The sequence below is a fragment of the Equus caballus genome, chromosome 23, assembly GCF_041296265.1.
Source record: "Equus caballus isolate H_3958 breed thoroughbred chromosome 23, TB-T2T, whole genome shotgun sequence".
NCBI classification, from domain to species: domain Eukaryota; kingdom Metazoa; phylum Chordata; class Mammalia; order Perissodactyla; family Equidae; genus Equus; species Equus caballus.
Genome location: NC_091706.1, coordinates 62,436,979 through 62,460,667, shown reverse-complemented (window position 1 = coordinate 62,460,667; position 23,689 = coordinate 62,436,979).

Below are 23,689 nucleotides of genomic sequence, written 5' to 3'. Positions count from 1 at the left end.
TGGTGATGGTTTTTGTTTTGCTTTGTTTTGTTTTTACCAGTGATCCTTCGAAGTCAGCATTCCTCCTCAACTAAGTACAATTGCCATCTAGTGGCTCAAAGATAGCAATAAAATTTCCTGCAAAAGCTTTGTATGTAGGCCAAAGGGATCAGCATTTTTTTTTTTTGAGGAAGATTAGCCCTGAGCTAACATCTGCTGCCAAACCTCCTCTTTTGCTGAGGAAGACTGGTCCTGAGCTAAGATCGATGCCCATCTTCCTCTACTTTATATGTGGGACGCCTGCCACAGCATGGCTTGATAAGCGTGCGTAGGTCTGCACCCGGACCGGGACAGTGAACCCCAGGCTGCTGAAGGGGAACGTGGGAACTTAACCACTGGGCCACTGGGCTGGACCCAGGAATCAGAATTTTTACAACCTGGAAGGGAACTCCCTTGGTCTTCAGGTCCGATACCCTCATGTCACAAATGAGGAAAATGGGGCTCCAAGGGGGAAGTGACCTGCTGAAGGCCTGACAGTGGCTCAATGGAGCCAGGAGTGCCCTTGGCTATACTGAGGACCCGAGGTGGGAATGGCCCGGCCCCACCCTCTTGCCATAGGACGGTGCTCCTGGAGGGCAGAGGGGTGTTGGGCAGGGGGGTGTTGGGCGCACCTGGGACTTCAGAGTGCCTGGCCCAGCAGCTGACGCATAAGAGTGCCCAGGGTGTGTGTGATGGGTGGGTGGGTCCTCTGTGACCAGACTCGCCAATCTCCATTGTTTTTCTCCACAGTACCATCAAGCCAAAGTGATTCTCCACACGAAGGAGGCTCCATCAATGTGTGTTGGTGGCTGGACGGATGCCTGCTTTAGCTGAGTCCACCAAACAGTGTGCTGTGGCTTCTAGTGGGCGGGATGTGCTTTCTGCCTCTCCTTCAGCCACGCGCTTCTGCACCCTTTCTGGCTGAGCCGCCCGTTCCCGGGATGCTTTTGTCCTCAGAGTGAATTTCCTGACAGGCAGCAAGTCAAAGCATCCCCTGACAGAAGCGGGGTGAGCGCTCAGGGCCGCACTGCCTTCTATTAATAGTGTGTGTCGCTGTCAGGCAGTCCCAAAGAGGGTGCTCGGGGCAGGGGGCAGAGCTCAGAATGCGCCCGACCCACAGGAAGAGGCCTGTGCGGGACGGCCCCACTGGGGTTGAGGACGAGCAGGGCTTTGAAAGGCTGCAGATGGCGAGGGTGCCAGGGTGACAGACTGTGGGCGGCAGTTTTCTTTGTATTCCAAATAGGCTGAGGATTTTCTTTTTTGCACTGAAATCCCGGAAGAAAACGGGGACAGGAAGAGTGGCAGGCAGAGGAAGCCCCCATGGAGAAGATTTCATATCCTGGGGTCTGTGGGTGGGCTTCTGAAGGGGCGTGAGGTCTGAAGCCCCCCTGGAATTATACACGCACATTTTGTGTCTGTGTATGGTTTTGGGGACAAAAGGTCTCTCTCTAATCGGCTCCTCAAAAGAGTCCATGACCCAAACATGTGAAGAACCCTCAAGATCAAATCCATCTCCCAGCTCTCTGGTATGAACCAATTTTTCGTCTCATTCTGGAAGAGAAGATTCAGCCACAGTTGTTTTTCTCTCTTACCACCCTTCTCCCCGACACCTGAGTTATTTTGAAAAGGGTGTGTACACGTGGAAAACAAGTGTATAAGTAAAATCCGACTTTCTTTTATGATGGGTACAGATCGAAGTCCCAAACTGAGGCATGCAGAAAATATACGTTTCTTTTACTTTTCTAAAATTCAGTTAATTTCTCTTTTAAGCCCTCATTCCATTCATGGGGCAGAAATTTAATCTCTATGTTTAGGATTTTCTACTTCTCTCTCTGCCCTGGGGGATTGTGTCTCAATTCTGGGGTGCCCACCTAGGACCAGGGTGCCTACCTGGGACCAAGGAGATGGGTGTTATAGGAGGCAACTGTCCTCTATGTCATTTGTTCACAAAGTCGTCTGCTGAGAGACATCCTTTATCCCATTGAGTCCTTGGCCATGGGACCACACGTGTCACCACTGAGCTGTCCACCCTCTGGTTCTGGCCCTGGTAGAACTTCCCGCTGTCTTCAGGATGAGTCCCTGGGGCTGCACGTGGCTCTGCCTGCCCGAGCTGAGGCTCTGTCATCTTTGTAATCTCCAGGACCCTTTGATCCAGGAAAGAGGGAGCTTTGGATCTCATTTTGAGGTCCAAAGTTGCCAAATCTTCCAATTTGTTTTTCAGGAAGAAGCTGGAAATTTTCACTTGATGCAAACCTTTCTGATTTTAAATGTTGGAAGTTAATTCATTTTGGAAAAAGATAAATCACTGCAGGTCAAGCAAAAAGACCATCTGTCACCCCGTTTTGTCCCAAGGGCTGCCATTTTGCAGCCTCTGCCCGAAAGGCTTAGACTGGCAGAAACCAAAGCAGGAAGCCACCTTTTCTCCTGCTTTCACGTGTGTCGCATCTGTCCCCAAGCCAGTTAAGCACAGGATTATCTACCTACTGGAACAAGAGAGAGAGGCAAAAGGGAGAAATCTGGGGGCAAAACATTCATTAATGTTTCAAAAGTGTTATCCTTCTACACCTCGATAGTGAGCTTATAAAGACAGGTTCTGTATTTAAAAAAAATAAACTTCCATGGCGGCATCCCACATAAAACAGAGGAAGATTGGCTCAGATGTTAGCTCAGGGACAATGTTCCTCACCAAAAAAAAAAAAAAAAAAAAAAAACCAACAAAACTTCTATATCCAGGAACAAAGGCTGTGATTGCACAATACATTTTCAGCAAAGTAATCCTGTCCAGCAAATGCTTTCAGTGGAATTATAGAGCTTTGTAATTTTTTGTGGTTGTTTAACCCTTCATGATTGTTTAATCCAATTCCTGAGACTGCAGTGAATAAATGAGACAACTGAAGCCTAGAGAGGTAAGTGCCTTGGCCCTGGTCACCTAAAGGTCACCGCCAGCTGGACTGACTGTCTCTGACTCTCGGCTCCTTGTGTCTACTCTCCCCTCCCAGACAAGCCGAGGCCCAGGGCACCAAGCAGAGCGCGGTAGGGAGTAGGGTGTGGCATGGGAACGGGGGGGGGGGGGGGGGGGGGGGGCAGGGAGGGGCGGTGCCAGGACGCAGTGCTTAACTCAAGGAGGGAGGACCCAAGAGGTGATGGCCCCTGGAGAAGCCAAGTCAAAAGGGACTGAAAACTCAAAGGCAGTAACCCTCAAAAGGGCCTCAGGAGAGAGGGAGAAAGCATGGACAAGAGGCAGGTGGACACCAGGGAGTCGGTCACACAGCAGGCGGGATCAGAGCCTTCACAGGCCCCTGGGCTCTCTGTGGGGTGCTGAGGCCTCCAGTGGGTGGGTGGAAAGGACCATCAAGAGCATCATGGTGACCGCGACGCTTTGAACCATAGTTGGGAAGTGCCTCAAAGGCACTGTTACCCCAGGGACCTTTCTCAAAACACAACTTCAGTTAGATCACTCCTCTTCTTCAGACTGTCCGAGGGCTCCGTGTTGCCTGGAGGATAAGGTTCTAACTCTTCTTTGTAATCACGCCCCATGTACATTTCTAGGATCTTTCAACACCCTTACCCCAACCTGCTAATGCTCTAGCCCAGTGGTTTTCCAATGCTATGGTGACTGGATGGTGACTCAGAATCTCCTGGAGCCCTCGAAAAACAGATTACTGGCTCGCCATCTGCAGTTTCAGGTTCAGTAGATCTGCAGCAGGGCCTGAAAATTTGTGTTTCTTCCACGTTCCCAGATGATGCTGATGTTCTGGACTCTGAAAAGCATTGTTCTAGCCACATGCTGGTGTGTTCTTTGGGCCAGCAGCATCAGCGTCAGCTGGGAGCTTGTTGGAATGCAGGTTCCCAGGCCCACTCCAGAACTCCTGAATCAGAATCTGCATTAAAAAGATCCTCCGGTGATCCAGAGGACATTGAAAGCTGAGAAGTACTATTCCGGCCTCCGTGTTCTCTACGCTGGCTCCACCTGAGAACTGCCTGCAGAGCTTTGAAGTCTCATGTGGGCCTGCATTCCAGCCCTAAAGATTCTGATTTAATCACGCTGGTGCTGGGGTCAGGGATCTGTGGTTTTAAAAGCTCTCCTGGTGATCTTCACAGGCAGCAAGCTGCTCTAGCCACGCGGATCCACCACCGATCTCCAAACACAATGCAACCACCCTCCCTGCTCTTGATCTGCACTCCCTCTGCTTCCAGCCTATAACAAAACTTCTGCTCTTCCCCCAAAACCCAGGTCACCAAACTTCCTATGGGAAGATGTCCTGGAAGTTTTCCCCAGCAGAGTTAACTGCTCTCCTCTTCGGATCCATGTAGATGGATCATATGGGATTGTAATCATGTTTTCATGTCTCTTTCTCTCACTCGGGAAAACTAAGCTGGGAACCTCTTCGGGGCAGGGAATCTGGTTCATTTACTTCCACTGAAGCTGCAGAGCCCAGCTTTTGTGTGGTTGGTCCTCTGTATCTCTGTTGGTGATTGAACGCACAAATGAGTTAAGTTGAACTTTGAGAACCAAGTGTCCTTCAGATGTTCTCAGTCCCTCCAATCATCCCCACCAGAAAATTACCCCAATCCTGCCAACTCTTTACTATCCGCTCAAAGAAAACAGAAGAAAGCAAACCAGCAAACCACAAACCCCCGGGAACAGATGCCTACGTAATGCACGTGTCCTGGCTGCCTCAGAAGGGGTCCTTGGGAACAGACTGTAAGATCCACGAGGGCAGGGATTTTGGTTGGTTTTCTTCCTTGCTGTATTCCCACTGCCTAGAACAGCACCCGGCATTTAGACAGGGCTAGACGAAATGGATGGATGTTGAGTCAGGGGTGATTGTAAAACGGTCTTCTTTTTTCCTCTCCCTTCCCGTTTGTCGTTTACTCCAGTGATGCTGGGCCCTGTTTTGAACGCTGTGCCTTATCCCAAGAGAGCATCACCAGGAGCTCCCTTGAAGGACGCTCTGGTTTTGGAAATTTGCTGACCCTGACGACAGTATTTGCAGGCAAAGTGTGACTCAATCCCCAGTGGTATTCTAAGTGCTTCTTAGAGACATGGTAATCTTTCAGACTGACCGAATATAATATGGTCAGAAGACCCTAAACTTTTTCATTGTTCACCCTCACCCCAACACACACACACACACACACACACACTGAGGGAAGAGCCCGAGTTACACTAAGCTGTTAAACATTGAGCATCACTTGGATCTTGGTAAACCAGGACTCCACGCTATGTCCTGTCCTTAAGAACTCAGAAGCACTTCCTGCCAGTGGCTGAATCAGCAGTGAATTTGACTCTCTCTTGATGACTGCTTGTCTTGCTGAATCCCTGACAGAGAACGACAGAATGTAGCGCCAGAAGGGATCTTAGAGATCATCTGGTTTAACCCCACGCGTTTGAAGGATGAGGAGGCTGAGATCCAGAGACATGTCACTTGTCTAAAGTACCCAGCTCATTAGTTGCTGAGTAAGAGCATCAGCTGTGCCCTAGCTTCTGGTCAGCTGCGCTTTCTGTTCACCTTATTATCAGCTAGACTCTGCCCCACACGGGGTCTAAATTATTTAAAGTAGGGAGGGCAAGTCATTCTCTGTTCCTTATGTCTAAAAAGGACTTTAAAAGAGAGTTACGATCCTTAAAAATAAACCCCTTTAGGTTAAAAATGAGGTTAGAATCTGTTGAAATGCACCGGTCTCAGCTTTAAGGAACAGATGGTGACTTTTTTTTCGCTGTTCAACTGAAAACATTAGCATCCATTAAAGTTCTTCTCAAAACCAAATTCTTTTTCCAGATTTAGAACTTCACAAAGAAACAAAACCAAAACAATGTCTTAACTAAGCTGATTTATTCACTGTCCCACAAATACACTTTATATTTGTAGACTATCCTCTCCTCTTTAATCCAAATATTTTGTCCTGCCGGTGTCTATGCAAGTCACATCCTACATGTTTTTCCAAATCCAGTTAAACTTCCTCTCTTCGCTAAATGTCCTCTTGACCATTTGCTTTGCCTGGAATAATATCTTCTTTTCCCTAACTTCTTTAATATTTATTAGAGAATTTAAAAATTATGTATTCATTTTATTGTGTATTAGGAAAATATATTACTAGCATATCAGACTCATGTTTTCACAGTTATTTTTTTAAAAGGTGATTTAACTGAAGGTTGTATCAGTTCGTTATTGCTGCAAAACCAACTACTCCAAAACCTCATGGCATGGAAGAAAAGTCCTTGATTGAGCTCATGATCCTAGAGGTGGGTAATCTGGGCTGGGTTCAGCTGGGCAGGTCTTTTGGTTTCTGCTGGGCTCCTTCCGGTCTCTGTGGTCAGCTGCAGGTTTGCGAAGTGGTTAGGTCTCTGGGGACAGCTCGGCTGTCGGCTGGAGCCCGTTCTTTCTCCTCCATGGGGTCCATCATCCCCCATCAGGCTTGCCAAGCTTTTCCCCTGGCAGAGCCAGGGGTCCGGGAGATACAGCAGAAGCATGCAAAACCTCTTGAGGCTCCTTGGGACCGGCACAACATCACTTCTGCTGCATTCTATTGGTTCAAGCAAGTCATGAGGCCAGTTTCTCCCTCTGAGTGGGAGGAGCTACAAAGTCACATCGCAAGGGGCGTGAATGTAGAGTGCGGAGAAGAGCTAGGGAAACCTTGCAGTCGATCTGCTACACAAGTTGGTTTAAAGAAAAGTACAGGTAGTAGGAGACCACAGTAAAGACTGTGAAGTTGTTACCCAAATGCCTGCCTGCAGATCCATACAATCCACCTGACATGTAATCATTTACTGCCTGTAACAATTCTGGTGTGACTTCCCAGCAGCACCAGCCTGGGGTGCAGTTGGAACAAGGCATTCCCAGTGTCTTGATCTTGACTACTCGGATTTCTAGAATTCTAGCGCCATCTAAGACTTCCCTTCAGATCTTGGGATGGGGGTGTGTGGGGAGTGGGAAAGGAGCATGCTGGGGTGGAAGAAGGTCCTAAGGGCATCTCACAAAATGTTGTCTTGCTCCACAACCTGTAGGCCGTAGATACTGTGGACCCTGGGTCGCTCCCAAGGTATCTAACGCCAGTGTTGCTACCCTGCTGTCCGGGGCAGGTGTTCAACAGTTCAGCCGCTGTGATCCAGCCACATTGAAGCCAAGAACATTCTGCTGGGGCATAAATTACAACAAGCAAAATTTCAATTTAAGAAAAAATTAGTAATGCGAGAATGCATATTTTTGCCCTATTCCTGAGCCCTGCCCCAGAGTCCAGACAAGGGGTAGGGTGAACCACGCCATGTTGAGTGGTTGACAATGATGCAGGAGGTTAACCTGGGCTTCAGGCTGAAATGCTAAAATTAAATTAGAATACATTGAAAATATGGTTCCTATTAACCAGATTTCCACAAGCAACTCCTTACATAACTAGAAAAATGCAAATTGATCCACTCTGGCTCAGGGAAACAGCATAATCAAGTTGAACTGAAAAAAGAAAGAAAGAAAGAGAAAGGGAAAGAAAAAAGCTCCTCATAGGGAAGACACTGACCTGTCAAGTACTTTCACAATGAGTGACTGCAAATTACCTGGTGCAATGAGAGACCACAACAATCCTGAGGACATCCAGCCCCTCGTCCCTCGCGCCGGTAATTGGAGTCAGCCAACAAGCTGAGACAGTTTCATACATGTCGTGTCAGTTTCCTAGGCCTGCTGTAACAAAGCCCCACAAACTGGGTGGTTCAGAACAACAGAAACGTATTGTCTCACGGTTCTGGAGGTGACAAGTCTGAAATTAAGGTGGCGCAGGGCCATGCTCCCTCTAAGTGGTAAGGATTCTCCTTTGCCTCCTCCAGCATCTGGTAGCCCCAGAAGTTCCTTGGTTCGTGGCTCCGTCTTCCCATGGCATTCTCCCCGTGTCTCTTCACATCATCTTCCCTCTGTGCATGTCTGTCTTTGTGTCCAAATTCTCCTTTGTACGAGGACACAGTCATATTGGATTAGGGCCCATTCTAATGACCTATTTTAACTTTACCACCTCTGAAAAGACTCTGTTTCCAAATCAGGTCACATTCTGAGGTATTGGAGGTTAGGCCTTCAACATATCTTTTTGGGGGCACATCGTTCAATCCGTGACACGTGACATGGTGCCATTTCTCTGGAGTGGGTAATTTATTTGATTACTTAAATTGTAAATTTGCCTTGTAAATATGTAAATTTTAAATATGCCTCTCAAGAAATTGCCTGGTTCAAAAAAAATCACAAAGGAAATCTACAGAGAAAACAAGAAATGTTTTACCATCAAAAAATCTGGAAAAACAAATTTTTAAACATATTTTGATCAACTGCATCTATATTTACATAAGTTACCATTTATTACTGTTCTTGGTGAAGATTCAGTGGCAAATGGCTGTCTAATAATGAGAGATGGAAAAACAGTGAAATGAGGGCAATCCTGAAGACATTAAATTGTTTTTTCCGGTCCATATGTCTAATAAATGCCTTCTCTTTGTAACCCACATCCCTCTGGAGGCCCAGTGGACCTACCATCCTGGGGTGTTACATGAATGAAAAAAATACATCCCAGGATTAGGACAGAAAAATGTAACTGGATGCACTTCACATCTTTTCAGTGTCTTTTGACAAAATGCCAAAGTGAGAGAATATCCTTAACAAATAGTGAAAGTTCTGAGGGAGGACACTCTCCTGTCTCCCTGTCCCTTTCTCACGTAGACACAGGCACACATGACACTCACATACACAGCTGGCAGTGGCTTCTGAAGTCAATGATTCCTCTCTATTTTCTCCCGCAAACTCTTCTTTTAAAAATTATTTTATTGATGTCAATTGGTTTATATCACTACCTAAATTTCAAGTGTCCATCATTGTATTTCTGCTTCTGTACAGACTGCACCATGTGCACCACCAAAAGTCTGGTTTCCATCCATCTCCATACATATGTGCCTCTTTACCCCTTTTGCTCTCCTCCCTTCTTCCCCTCTGGTAACTACCAATCTGTTTTCTGAATCTATCTGAATCATATATCTTCCATATATGAGTGAAATCAGACAGTATTTGTCTTTCTCTGGCTTATTTCACGTAGCATAATACCCTAAGGTCCATCCATATTGTCACAAATGGCATGATTCTGTCTTTTTTATGGCTGAGTAGTATTCCATTGTGTGTATATATACCACATCTTCTTTATCCATTCATCCATTGATGGGCCCTTGGGTTGCTTCCCCCAAACTCTTTTAATACTCAACCATGTGATCAGTCTTCCTCTCTCTCTTTCTCTTTCTACCTGAGCCCTTTGTTATAGAGAACAACCAAGTCTCTCTGATTTCTTTAGGTTTTCTTCTTTGCTTTTCCCACTGTGCCTGTTTCTCAGATGCTGCAGAGCAAAGGAGAGCCTGAGCGTCAACCCAGCCTGCCAAAACCTACCCTCCTGAGAAGAGGAAGTGGAAAAGGCTGTGAATGTTCAGACATTAATATCTTGTCAGCTGCTACACTTCAATATTTTTGATGGTGTTATATTTTTAATATAAAGCAAGCAGTATACTATTTTATTAATAGAACACAGTTTCTTCCTGCAGCCGTTAAATAAACATTGAACAAATATTTTAGAATATCTCTTTGACTGAGTACCAGTTGATTAGCCCCCGAGGGACCCACATTTGAATGTCTTGGAAAGAAGTCCTTTTGTGATCAAAGGCGATAGGGTATTGATGGAGAACAACGTTGAAAAGCTTGGGAGTCAATGTGAAAAGATGATGACTGAGAGAAGATGTAAAAAAAAAAATCAATAAAATCATTGAAGGCATGGAGAGCACATGCATGTTAGCATAGTTTCCTAGTCCCAGGATATTAGAAGTAAACAAAGAGGGGTACTTTGAACCAAAAGGGAGGTGTAATTCCAAATAGCAATTTTAAAGTTCAATTTGTGTCATTTAAAGTTTTGGCCTGATGAAAAAAGGGTTTAAAATGAAGTCACAAATTTCCAGGATTTCATGTTAGTAGTACATGATATGCCATTTCAAATCTTCCCAATAAAATGCCTAAGAAAAGGCACGAAAAATACACCACCAGAAAATAAAGAAAAGACTATATGCTGTGGTCTGGTGGGAATTTCTACTACAGGGAATTTCTAAGAACAGAAACAATGATGAATGTACCCCCAGTGATGAATTTAGGAAAAGGCTTTGCTCACCCCCTCTAGATCTGAGATGTCTTTACTAGAAAAACAGGTGGTCAGAGCTCTTTGCAAGGGGCTGTTTTCTGTGATAGGCAGAATTGTGTAACCTGTCCCACACCTGCCTCATTGTTTTTCCTCTTATATCCTTTGGAAACTAAAACTCCAAGTGTGCACCACAACCAGGAGTAGCAGGACATAATTGGGTTCACATTGCACATATTCATCGTCTCAATCCAAGGGCCATATTGAGTAGGGTGGAGGGTAGGTGTGCACACATTTGTATTCACACTGTCTGAACATTCTCCTACTTTATTTCTGTGACCTAATCTGAAAAACAAAGGTGTGGAAAATACACTAATATCTACTGGCACGATCATTGCTATAGAACTGATTCTCCAAGCACTTATAATTATTCTGCAATGTGAGTCCCTGGGCTACACTCTTCAGACCCTCTTTGGGGTGATGTCGTTGTTAGGACATGGCAAAGTCTTTGGGAGCAGATCCTAACATAATACCAAAGTGCTGGAATTGCTAGTGCATATTTTATAATTCTAGGAGTTTATGAGGTCACATTTGGTGCCTATAATCCCTAGGGTGCAATTTGGAGAAGAAAAATGGAATCTAACCAAAGGCAATGTAGAAATTTTGAAGGAAATAGAGCGTTGGCAATTACAATGGGAAAGAATTCTCTTAAAATCCAAACCCAGATTTTATGCCACTACATTAACACAGAATGATAATTTTTAAAGTTAGCTATTTTTGTATAGTAAAAGGGAGAAGGAAAGGAAAATTTGCCCTAAAATTGCTGTCTAATTTTTAAAAAGTGACATTTACTTTTGCTTTCAATTTGAAAAGTAACATCTGCTTAGTAGAGGACTTTTAAAAATGATAACATTGTATTACTAGAGAATTTTTTTAAATACAGTATAACACTATAGTACTGCTAATACTATATAGTACTTACAATATGTCAGACGTCATACTAAACACTTGATAAATGGTTAACGTTAACCATTTTGGCTTTCACAGTAACTCCTTATGTAGGTGTTATTAGCCCCATTTATAGATGGGTAAACTGAGTCTAGAGAGCTTAATTAACACGTACATACTTGTGGTCTTCTTACTTTATAATTTCCTTTTATTATCTTCTATTTTTGAAGATCACTCGTAGCTCCCTTTTAACTTTTTCAAAAACATTGTTAACCTATATTTTTTCTAATAATCAAAATAAGAGATGAAATAGTATCATCGGATTTTCTTCTATATATATATGGATGAGGAATTAACACTTACTTCATCTTCTCATCTCCGTTTCTAGTCTTTGTTAATGTAATCTGGAGTTTAATTAAATTGCTTTTATATACTCTTTTTTTCTTTCAAGATTATAGTTTAACAACTCTATTCTGTTTTATAGCAAAGTTCATAGTTCTTCAGATTTATCTCAAAATGTTTTCAATGCTTGTTGCCAATTCTTTTACATCTTCCTATTTTTCCCTGAAATTTTGATTTGCCTCTTAATCTGAAAGGTTATTGTTTGCTTGCTTGCTTTTAAAGACGATAGGGGAGTGGAAACTTTTAGTCCCTCACAGACGTGGGACTGCCTTTTGATTGCCTTCACATCTATTCGAGTGAATTTTAAAAACCTGGATTGGAGCATTTCTCTCCTAAAAACTCTGCAGATCTGACTCCCTTGTGTTCTGGCCTCTGCTGTTGTGCAGAGAAGCCGGGGACCTGCCTGGTTTTGGTTCCCTTGTGTGCAACATGTTTGTTTTATTAAATACCTGTAAGGTTTTTCTTTATCCATATCATTCTAAACTTTTTCCAGAAGATGCCTATGCATGTATCTTTTTTTCAAAGGGAGGCAGGAAGCGTAATGGTTAAGGGCTCAAGCTTGGAAATCAAATAGCGTAGACTGAATCTCAAGTCTGCTACTTGAGTTGAGAAGTCTGTCAAACCTAAGCCTACAAAGTGGAATAATGGTGGCACTTTACCGCTTAGGTTTGCTGTTAGGATTCAGTGAGATCACAGATGTTAACCGCACAGCGCAGCGCCCCTCTCAGAGGAAGTGCTACAGTTATTGCAGTTAGTCTTGCCCGGAACATGGTTACTTTCAATCTTTGTACTAACACAAAAGTCAAAGCAGACTCACTTGAATCGTAGCGCCTCCTCCTCATCAAATTTTCCTAATAATTCCAAAGATAGAGGCAAAAACCAGGTGGAAACCAAGCATTCTTTTCCTGGAGGAGCCTGAAATCATCAGAAGCTTGCAAAAGTTTGCAAAAATATCCCCTTTTTTACACATTGGGTTTTGACTTTGGATTAACCAATGAATTTTGAACAATATGCGTGGAAATCTTGTTCACAAGGGAGCCATTTTGGGTCAAGGACCGTTCCATTTATAATCCATCGATCACACACAGATAGGAAAAGCTTACATGACTCCCTTTATCCTCCAGCCACCATACTCCTTAAACCCAGACGTTCCAGGTCTACTGACAGTGAGCAACCTGGACAGCCCGGCATGTCCTGATGGCAACATTCTCTAGAGACTCCTCAGGGAAAATACCATTAACATGTCTACAGTGAGGGCTGACTGAGGTCATTTATTCCCCTGGGTAGAGACGGGATCAACCCTTTCCTTGCTAATCTTCATACTCCAGTGGTTTTTCAATTCAGAAAAATTTTCCTAAAATATGTCTTTGATTACTGCTCCTGTCTCAAGTGTTCCTATTTCTTTGGAAGGAACATCAATAATTCTTCTGTCCAGTTCTCTTTCTTTGTGGTCCATGCCTATCATTTTAAAAATTATGTTTTCTTCATTCTTTTCCCCTCATTTTCTTTCATTGTGTACATTTCATCTCCAAATGTAGATTTAAATATTATATTTGGGTTCATATCTTTTCTTATCTCACTCATCTCCATTTTCATCTCACCCTGTTATCTTCCAACTTAGACTGTTCTCTTAATAGTTTTTTCTATAATAAGAGTATTATTTTCTTATATCCTGCTAAAGATGCCAAACAGATTTCTAGAATTTTCCTTTTTTGGATCTTAGATGATGTTCAGAGGTTTCTGAACTGAGTATACATTTCCATTTTCTCTATTCTATAGTATTTTTAAAATAAACTTTATGCTTTTTTTCCCTGCTAACTTATACTTGAGTAAGAGGTATTTCTACACTGATGATTATCAACAGACACAGCGAGTGGATGGGCTTTGGTCTCGTTCTTTGTCCTCTTGAATCTGGCTTATTCTGTTTTCAGAAGGCAGAATCTGGCACTCTTTCATTCTGTGTGGCTTTGCTGGACTGAAATGCTGCAGCCTCCTACCCCTACTGCCAGACCCTCTAGTCACTAAACAGATGATATCATGAAAGTCTGTCATTTCCTGTATACCTTGTTGTCAGAGCTTGTCTTTCGCCAGTTCCAACTCCTGTCCTTCACCTGATGACATTACCTGCTCGGCTGTCCCAATCCCCTTCATTCCCCACTTTGTGCTTGCATGGCTTATGGGAGTCATAGTTGCTGATAATGGAAAAAAAGTAGAATAAATAGGAGATAGAGAATAACGTTCTGGTAACCTGAAAAAAACAAATAGCATTCCTGCAGTAGATGGATTTGTTCTCAGTACTCCAGCTGGTAAAGGTCTTGACTTTCTCAACAGGGGAAGAAAAGTGGCAAGAAGCTAAACCAGACCTCTTAGTTTCTGCAAAAAGAGAGGTGCCAGGGTTCTGAGGCTTAGGATATAAAAGATATGGCGTCTCCTGCCTTGCTATGTTTTTGATCACTTGTTCTCAGGAGAGACAACTGTTGTGTGCTAAGTACACTCCTGCAGCCCTGTGAGGAAACCCACGTTGAGGGGAACTGAGGCCTCCCATCCAAAACCAGCACCAATTCAAAGCAAATTCTCCAGCTCCAGTCCAGTTTAGTCTCGACTTCTCCACGTGAATGTAGCCCCAGCAGCATCTTGACTGCTTATGAGAGCCCTCAAGTCAGAATCTCCCAGCCAATTCACTCCCACGTTCTTGACTCACAGAAACTGTGGAAAACCATAAATCTTTGTTTTGTTAAATTTTTAATTAAGATAAAATTCACATTACATACAATTTACCATTTTCACCATTTTACAGTGTACAATCAGTGGTTTTTAGTATATTCATGATGTCGTGCAGCCATCACCACTGCCTAATTCCAAAATACTTCCGTCATCCCCCAAATAGGTCCTGCACCTCCTGTTCTTCCCCCTGCCGCCCCCTGAGAACCACTAATCTACTTTCTGTCTTTGTAGATTTGCCTATTCTGGACATTTCATATAAATGGAATCATACAGTATGTGACATTTTCTTCCTGGTTTCTTTTATTAAGCATAATATTTTCGAGCTTTATTGTGTTGTAGCGTGTATCAGTACTTCATTCTTTTTTTTTTTTTTAAGGATTGGCACCTGGGCTAACAACTGTTGCCAATCTTTTTTTTTTTTGGTCTGCTTTATCTCCCCAAACCCCTCCTGTACACAGTTGTATATCCTAGTTGCAGGTCCTTCTACTTGTGGGATGTGGGACGCCGCCTCAACGTGGCCTGACGAGTGGTGCCATGTCCCCACCCAGGATCTGAACCCTGGGGGGCCGCAGCAGAGCACGCAAACTTAACCACTCGGCCATGGAGCCAGCCCCATTCGTTCTTTTTTATGGTTAAATAATACTCCATTATATGGATATACCACATTTTGTTTATCCATTCATCATCAGATGATCTGTTCAATCATTTGAGTTGTTTCCACTTTTTGGCTGTTAAGAGTAACACTGCTATGCACATTCATGTACAAGTTTTTGTGTGAAGATAGACTTTGTTTTCAATTCTCCTGGATATATACTTAGGAGTAGAATTGCTGGGTCATATGGTAACTCTAACTTTAACTTTTTGAGAATAAATTTTAATTGATGTTTTAAACTACTAAAGTTTGGGGGTAACTTCTTATGCAGAAATAGACAACAATCACCCTTCTTTTAGCACATAGAACAGTTGATATGGCACAGGTTCTCTCAAGCCAGTTTCATTGGCTTTGTGGTTAGAGACTGTCCCTTCAGGGTTCTGAGAATAGATTGAGTCTCAGTCACAGTATTCAGTCTTGCTATGATTTTTTCCAGTTTTTCTGTATGTGATTTCCTAACAACTTTTGCTGAAATTTGGGAAAAGCCATAAGTGAGGCTGTGTATTAGTTACCTATTGCTGCATATCAAGTTAGCATGAATGTAGCAGCTTAACTCCACACACATGTACTATCTCACAGCTTCTGTGGGTCGGAGCTTACTTCTCTGGGTCCTCTGCTCGGGGTCTCGCCAGCTGCAATCAAGGCGTCCCCTGGGCTGTATCCTCATCTGGAGGCTCATTTAGGGAAGAATCTGCTCATATCTTTGGCAGAATTCATTGCCTTGTGGTTGCAGGACTGAAGGCTCCAGCTTCTTGTTGGCTGTCACCTGAAGGGTTCCCACAGTTCCTAGTGGCCACCCTCAATTTCTTTTCACCTGGGCTTCCCCAACACGGCCACTTACTTCACCAAGCCAGCAGGCAGAGTCTCTAGAATGAGGGTGCTAGCAAGATGGAGCCTTATAAAATGCAAGCTAGTCACGGAAATGACATCCCATCACCTTTGGCCTCTTCTATTGGTTAGAAACAGGTCACAGGTCCTGCCCACACTCAGTGGGAGAGGACCATCCAAGGGTGTGAACACCAAGAGGCAGGGATCACGGGGGAGCGTCTCAGAGTCTGTCTGCCAGAGGCCACAAACCAAATACTATTTGAAACAAGGCGTGGAGAAAAATCTTGCAGATGATCAATCTCTTTTCCATTTTACTTTAATTAGTTTCCAAAAGACTAAAATTTATTTGATGGCACTTTTATGGTATATTTTCACTCTCACCTTTTATCATCTTTGATAACAGCGTTGTCCAGTTTTCTTTCCATCAAAAAGATTTTCTTTTCAGAACGTGGCTCCAGCTCAAAAATGGAAAAACTCCTTGCAAGCCAGATCTAGCCCTCCTGGCTCTGATGTCTCCATATAGTCACCCTGTGGAAAACTTCATGAAGCCATGTAGCATAACGCTCACAAACATGGGTTCTGGAGTTAGGAAAACCTAGGTTCAAAATCTGACTCTGCCGTTTACTGCCTGTGTCGCCTTGGATAGGTTAATTAACCTTTTGTGTCTCAATTTCTTCATCTGTAACATAGGAATAATAATAATGTCTACCCCATGGGGCTATGCGTCTTCAAGGACAGGCTGCATGTCAAGTGTTTCACACACCACTTTATATACTGTAGGCACTCTATTAATGCAAACTTATAGTAACAGTGACAATAATAATTATTATTGACCTAAAGAGGAGAGTTTTGAGAAGGAGGGAACAATGAACAGTAAGGCTTAAAGGCCAAGTATGATAAAGACTGAAATATACTCAATTGATTTACAACTGGAAGGTCATTGGTGGTCATGGTCAGAGCTGTACCAACGGATGGCGGGGGGCTGTGCTGTCCTGCAGGAGGGGTGCAGGGGGAACGGGAAATTAGGAGGAGAAAACAGAAGGGAAAGACGTTGGCTCTGGCAGAAGAAACTTTGCGGGAGCGACAATTAGGCGATATCTACCATATGCCATTTGCCTCTGCGTACAATGGGTAACAGGATGCCACCTTACAAAGTCTATCCTGCAACTCCCCGAACTGTGCAGGAGATTGTGTCTTTTCTTTTTGGGTCAGTGCATTTCTAGCCTTTCTCATAAGAAAAAAATTTAAAAATCCAAACTTCTATTTCAGGCTTCTCTGTAGTTTGCTAAATTACAGCTTTAAATAGTTAAAGGTTTCCAGCATACATTGCAGGCTGATGCAACATATGCAAAAAGAGAAGCTGATCTGTAAGAGGCAGGAGAGGTTAGTAAAGAGTTACAAATTCCCAGCTGGTGTGGGAGTGAATGGTGGAGCTTTTGAGCATTTGGGGGAATCAAATGCAGCCAGAGATGGTGGATTTAGAAGTTTGAATATCGCATGCTAAACTGCAAACCCATTCGGCATGTGACCAACTGTCGATATGGGTAAAATGCGGAAGCTGATGTTTATATTTTTCCTGAACTAGTTGGAGGATTTATCTGTGTGGTAATAAGTTCTCCAGCTGGAACAGCAGGGAAGATGCTTGCGTCTGTAATTTATTATTATTCCACACTTAGCATTGTATTTCACGCCGGCAGTCACAATTTATGCAAGGGCTTTCTGAATGGTGTCAGTTCATCAGCCAGAAGGAAGAATAAGTCCTCAAGGGTGAGGGCCATGAGCCGAACGCTGTGCCTCACCATAAAGGGCACTGGAAACATCGCCTGATAGACTATCCGGATGCTTGCAGAGAAAGGAGATCCGCAGTTCTCCCCCTTGGGGGTGCTCATGGAAGCTTCAAAAAACTGTTACTGTGAGGAAGTGGAAAGGGCCTGGAGTCACAAAGTTTAATTTCAAATCCTAGTTCCGTGATTGCTGTGTGGACTGGGTCACTTCATGCCCTCCCTCCACCCCATTTCCCCAGCCGTGAAATAGGGCAGTTCCCTCAATCTCGTGGACTGTCTTACAGATGAGACAACACGCAGGGTATCTGGCATCTTGAAGATTTGGTAAGTTCTTCCTGAATCTGGATTCATAGCACATCTCTACTTCCTACTCAATAAACATTTTGAATTCTTCCTGTGAATATAACCCGTGTAATAACCGCTAAGTTCCATCCCCCAAATGGGGAGCCGTGAGTTACCTGTTCACAGTGACTGCCGTAGTTGTAGGGCAGAACACGAAGGGGGCAGGTGGTGAAGCCACGCGACTTCACTGCCCCGGAAGTCAGGACTCCTGACTGTGCCTCTGACCCACTGAGTGACCTTGAAAGTGATATTGACTCTCTGACTTCTAAATTATGCCCACGGGGCTGGTGGTGGTGTGGAATAAACCGTTCTAAGTTTTCTTCTCTCTTGAACATTCCCCGTCTAGATCAGCAGTTCTTTCCACACTGGGCTCTTGAGTCACTTTTGCTCACGGTAATTCATTAGGAAGCATTATTACCGGTCATTATTGCTACCACTAATTCTCAATGATTCCCATAGAAGAATTTAGCAGCTAATGAAATCATTCACAATAAGTGAATTTGCTAACGAAGACGCGGTGCGATCCTACAAAGAAGAGAATTTGTTTTATTATAATTAAAAATTTATTAAAAGAAAATCATTATCATTCACTTCCTGAATTGCCTGTGCCTGAATATTTGTTTATTTAACGTGTAAATAGATTCCTGCGCTCTATACAAACAATCAGTGCAACAGGGTCACCCACGAGCATGGGCTGTTTGGAGATTAGAGGAAGCCCAGGAGAGGCTGTGTCCTGATCACTTGCCGTTCTGCGATGCTGTTCGTGACTGCTGTCCTAAAATACGCCTTTGCCTACGAGGATCCTGCAGGCTAATTTCAGCAGCTGGGAACCTGCCCAGGCTGTCATCGGCTTTGAGGTCTGCTGCTGCAGGTGGCTGCCAGCAGGCATCTGTCTCCAGATCTAGGGGGAGCTCGCAGTGGCATACCCCAGCCCCAATATGGAGCCCAATGGAAATTGATGTCATAGTCACAGATCCAAATATTTTTGTCAGAATAAATCGGAGACTTGTTTAAAAGTTGTAAATACACACAGAGGAGTTACCTTGACCACACGGGATCAATGCTGATATTATCCAGGACCGCCTATTGACACAGACGAGCAGGGAGATTACATAGAAGAGGTCCCTATGCTTCCAGGTGCTCGTACACCTGTCCTACCGTGGGGTCCTCCCATCAAGCACGTGAGCTTTGCAGTCAGCCAGACCCAGATTCAACTCCCACGGCTCCTTGTTAGCTGTGCGACTTTGGGCAGGTTTTCTTTTCTGTAAAATGGGGATAAAATTAGCATCCTCCTGACACACAGTGAATGTTAGAATTAAATGAGATAATGCATATTACATTCTTTGTAAAGTGCTTCTCACATGGTAAGCCGGGAAGTAGTATACTTTTTATTATTATTTTTATTTATTTATTTATTTATTTATTTATTTATTATTCTTACTAATAACAAAAACTGGCGCTCAGAGAAAGTTGCTCAAGGTCAGGCAGGGCCACGTGAACACCCAGGTCCACCCCCCTGGATTATAGCCTGCTGCCCTGAGGAGAATGAGTGTGGTTCTCCGAGGACGCTGTGGCAGAGGTAACGCTTGCCCACTCACGCTGTTGTGGAGCAGTGGGTTCCGGGCAGAATCCTGTTGGTCAGCGACAGAAGGAAGGGGGGTCCGTCACACCTGCAACAGCCCTCCCACCTTTCTTCCCACAAGCTACAGAAAGACTTTAACCTGGGCCTCGGGCACTCCCGAAACCAGTCAAACCTCAGTGGACCTACTTGTGAACTGAGGTAAAATTTAACAAAATCAGTAGCAAGCAGTGCAACTAGCATGGTTTCTTTATTTGGTACAGCTTCTCTTTTGTCCTCTTCTATGCTGCCATCACTCCTGTGTCCACGCGGTGGACTCTGTGAGAAAATCTCTTTCCAGCCCCAAACTGGAAGTGGGGCACAAAGACCTCTGGCTTTCCTTTCCCCAAACTTTCTGGAGTTATCTTCTCACAGCCTTAAGGTGACACCCAGAAACGAAGGTGGGAGGGGAAGCCAGGCCCTAGGATCTAACCTCTCATCGCTCTTCTCTTCTTTTTTTTTTTTGAGGAAGATCGGCCCTGAGCTAACATCTACCACCAGTCCTCCTCCTTTTTGCTGAGGAAGACTGGCCCTGAGCTAACATCTGTGCCCATCTTCCTCTACTTTATATGTGGGACGTCTGCCACAACATGGTTGACTAGCTGTGCGTAGGTCCCCACCTGGGATCTGAACCGGTGAACCTCAGGCTGCGGAAGCAGAACGTGCGAACTTAACCGCTGCACCACTGGCCGGCCCCTTCTCTTCTTCTTTTGACAAAAGACTTTTTATTTCGTATTCCTGTTTAACAGGAACTTTCCTTAGGTCACCTCTGAGTCCACTCTACCTATGGCTTAGAGGAAAACTATATATTTTCAGACATATAAGCATTCCTTCTTATATGTACAAAGGAGATTTTAGAATTTATGAAAAATTTCTCTCTCTCCAATGTCTGGCTTTCAAGCCTGGCTTGATGTGGAATTAGAAAAAGAAGACATTTATTAGAGGTGGTATTGACCTTCTCCTTTCCTGGGACAATAGGAGTCTTGGCTTATCTTTAAGGCAGAAGGGATGCATGGGAAAGACAAAAATAACACATGGATGACTCAGAAATTACTGAGGAAATAACAGAAGAAACTTAACAAGTACTATCCCCATGACACTGGTGAAGACCCAAGGTTATGCTATTCGGATGGAACTTTCCTTCCTTCCTTCACAACTATTTATAGAGAGCCAACATGAGCCAGACACTGAGGTTCCCCACTTTCCACAGCCCAGACAACAGCACTGAGACCATCCACATTACAAGTGCCTGATTTTCATAAAGCTTGGAGAAGTCTCACTGAAAATGAGTTGGTGTTTTTCTGGACTGTCTGTGAGGAGAATAAAGAAATTTGCCATTCAAAGGAGCATTGCATAATGCCCTTTGTTCAGGGGTGCTATACTCCCAGACTGTCTGCATTTTGTATTGGTTATTTTTTGTTGTAGAACAAATTATGCTCAAATTTAGCAGAATAAAAGAGAAAATACATTATTTCAGAATTTCTGTGGGTCAGGAATTTGGGAGCAGCTTAGTTGGGTGACTTTGGCCCAGTTCTGTGGTCTCATAGAATTGCAGTCAAGCTGTCAACTAGGGCTATAGTCATCTCAAGACTTGACTGGGGCTGAAACCCTACTTCCAAACTCATTCACATGGTTATTGTCAGGCCTCAGAAGGTCTGCTTCCAAGCTTATTCGTGTGGCCTTCTCTACCAGGATACCTTACAACACGGCAGACAGCTCTCCAAGGTACGAGCAAAAGAGAGAGCCCAAGATGGAAGCCACAGTCTTTTTATAACCTAATATCAGAATTGACATCCTATCACTTCTGTTGTATTCCATCTGTTAGGAGCAAGTCAATGAATCCTGTCTGCACTCTAGGGAACAAGATCACCTCAAGGTGTAAATATTGGGTGCCATCTTAGAGATACTGGCTGGTACAACCTTCTTCACCTGCCAAAAATGCCTCCTGGGATACATGTCACAGTATAGATTTCTATAATTTCTCCCAGTTCTTTGGCATAAATGGTCACAGGCACTTCATAGAATGTTTCACACTTTGTGCCTTATTCTCAGATGAGTTTAGGCAAAACTACCATGAGGGTGATGGCCGGCAGGGCCCACAAAATGGGCACTTCCCTCTAAGGCTGCCTCTTGTAATCACTTGCTCTTTGCTTGCTATCAAGAGAGCATCTTGGGATACAATCATGGACTCTCAAAGGAGTGGTTAGTGATGAATCAGAAATACAGAGTTTTCCCCACCATGATTCACGTCCTGCCGTTTCAGGAGTTGTTTTAACCACAAAAGCCCTTGAACTCATCAAATCACAGAATTAAGTCAAGAAATCTGAATTTTGATCTCTGGCCCTGCCTCTAACTAGCTCTTCACATGGGACAAGTTACTTCACCTCTCAGAGAGGTGAGAGTCCACTAGCTCCCTCTTGAGAGAGAGTCCTTTAGAGTTCCGTTTCTTTATTTGGAAAATGACAGTTTGGACTGAATGGTCTTTAAGGCCCTTCCAGCTCTGACAGGCTGTGCTTCCTTACACAGGAGTTTTCTGCTTCAGGAGTTTCGAGTGGAGCCAGATAAATGATCTTGCTGCAACCTGGCTCTGTTTGTATAAACTGCTGGGATTGGGTAGATTGCCATCATTTGGCAATTTTCTAGTTTCAGTTTCTGGAAACTGCTGAGACACGTTCCCGCCAGTCTTGTATGGGAAAACAGTGAATGTTTATTGTAATCTTACCGTGTGCAGGCACTACGCTAAGCACTGTATAGGATTCTCATTTGATCCTAACAACAATCCTATGAAGTGGACATCTTTTTATCGATAGTTTATAGAAGAAGGCACTGAGGCTTAGAGAGTAAAGTAATTTGTCAAGATCACAAGCTAATAATGAGCAAGGCCAAAATTCTAGTGGTCAGTCCGTCTGGCTCAGGGCCAGGCTCTTGACCTCTAAGTTATCTGTCTTGTGCACTAGTTCCCTGGGTGGGGCCTGAGCAGTCAAGGGTCCAGGACCCTTAGCACTAGAGCTTAGCAAAGTGCTCTGGCCGGTGTGATGTCTTAGAAATGCTAAGCAACCCATGGGAATGAGCCATATTGTTTCTAGAATAAGCCAGTGATGGAAAGTGTGACTTACAGGAGGGTGGGTCCTATGAGCACATACCATTTTCTGATAAGACCCCTAAATGCGTGTTGCTGAGCAGAGATGGCCAATAAACCAATGGTTCCTCTTTTTTTTCTTTCTGCTGTGATTTTTTTATTCCTCATAGATGTGCATTTCTTTGAAAACCTCTCCTGTGCTTTTGGTTAGTAGGAGGGCTGCAAAATAGAAATGCCTTTCTTGGCCCCTTTGGCCCTCCTGGAGGTATAGCCATAAGTTTCTTGTTGCCAGAAGGTCTTTCAAAGCGGGCAGGACTTCGAGGCTGTTTTTTTGCTCCTCTAAGCTTTCAGTCAGACAACTAGAGCTTAGACTTGAATTGGAGCCACAGCACACTGTAGAATAGTCTGCAAGAGCTCCACTGGGAGCCCCCTGGCAAAGGACACGTCTGGTCCCTGGGTCTTCTTAGTTCATGCTGACGCTGATGCTGATGCTCAAGCCAGTTCTTGCTATGGGCTGATGGGGGGCATCAATCACGTTTCAGTGGCTCTTGTTCCTAAGTGGCTGTTTTGAAAGGGAGCCCTTTAGAGTTGGAAGAAATACTATTTAAGATAGCCATTTATTTGGCTGTTGCTATAAGGAAAATTTCCAGCAACATGAAGAAGCCATTCCAAAGATTTTACTATATGAGAAGGGCTGCACTAAAATCATCAAAACTATAACTTGTTAGTAACAAGGCATAGTCACTAACATTTATGGAGAATGTTGCAGATTTGCACATTATCTAAGAAAATTCTTTCACCAAGCTCAGGTGATAGATACTATTATCATCTCCATCATGCAGATGACGTGTAGAGAGTTCAAGAGACTCATCCAAAGTCACAATTCCTTAACTGGGAGGGCTGGACTAGAACCTGGGTCTCTCAGAATCCAAAGTCAGTGCTTTAGGCCACTATGCAAACTACTTGCAAATAAGTTAGGGATTTCTTTTATTCAAACCTCAGAAATTTGGAACTGTGCTCATCTGTTTAGGATGAGATTGGCACTTAAAATGTTCTTTTCTTGAATTTGTATCATAGACAACATAATAGTTAAATTATTTAAAAAGAATAAACATTTGTAAAACACTTCAAAAGTGCTAATTTACAAAATTGAT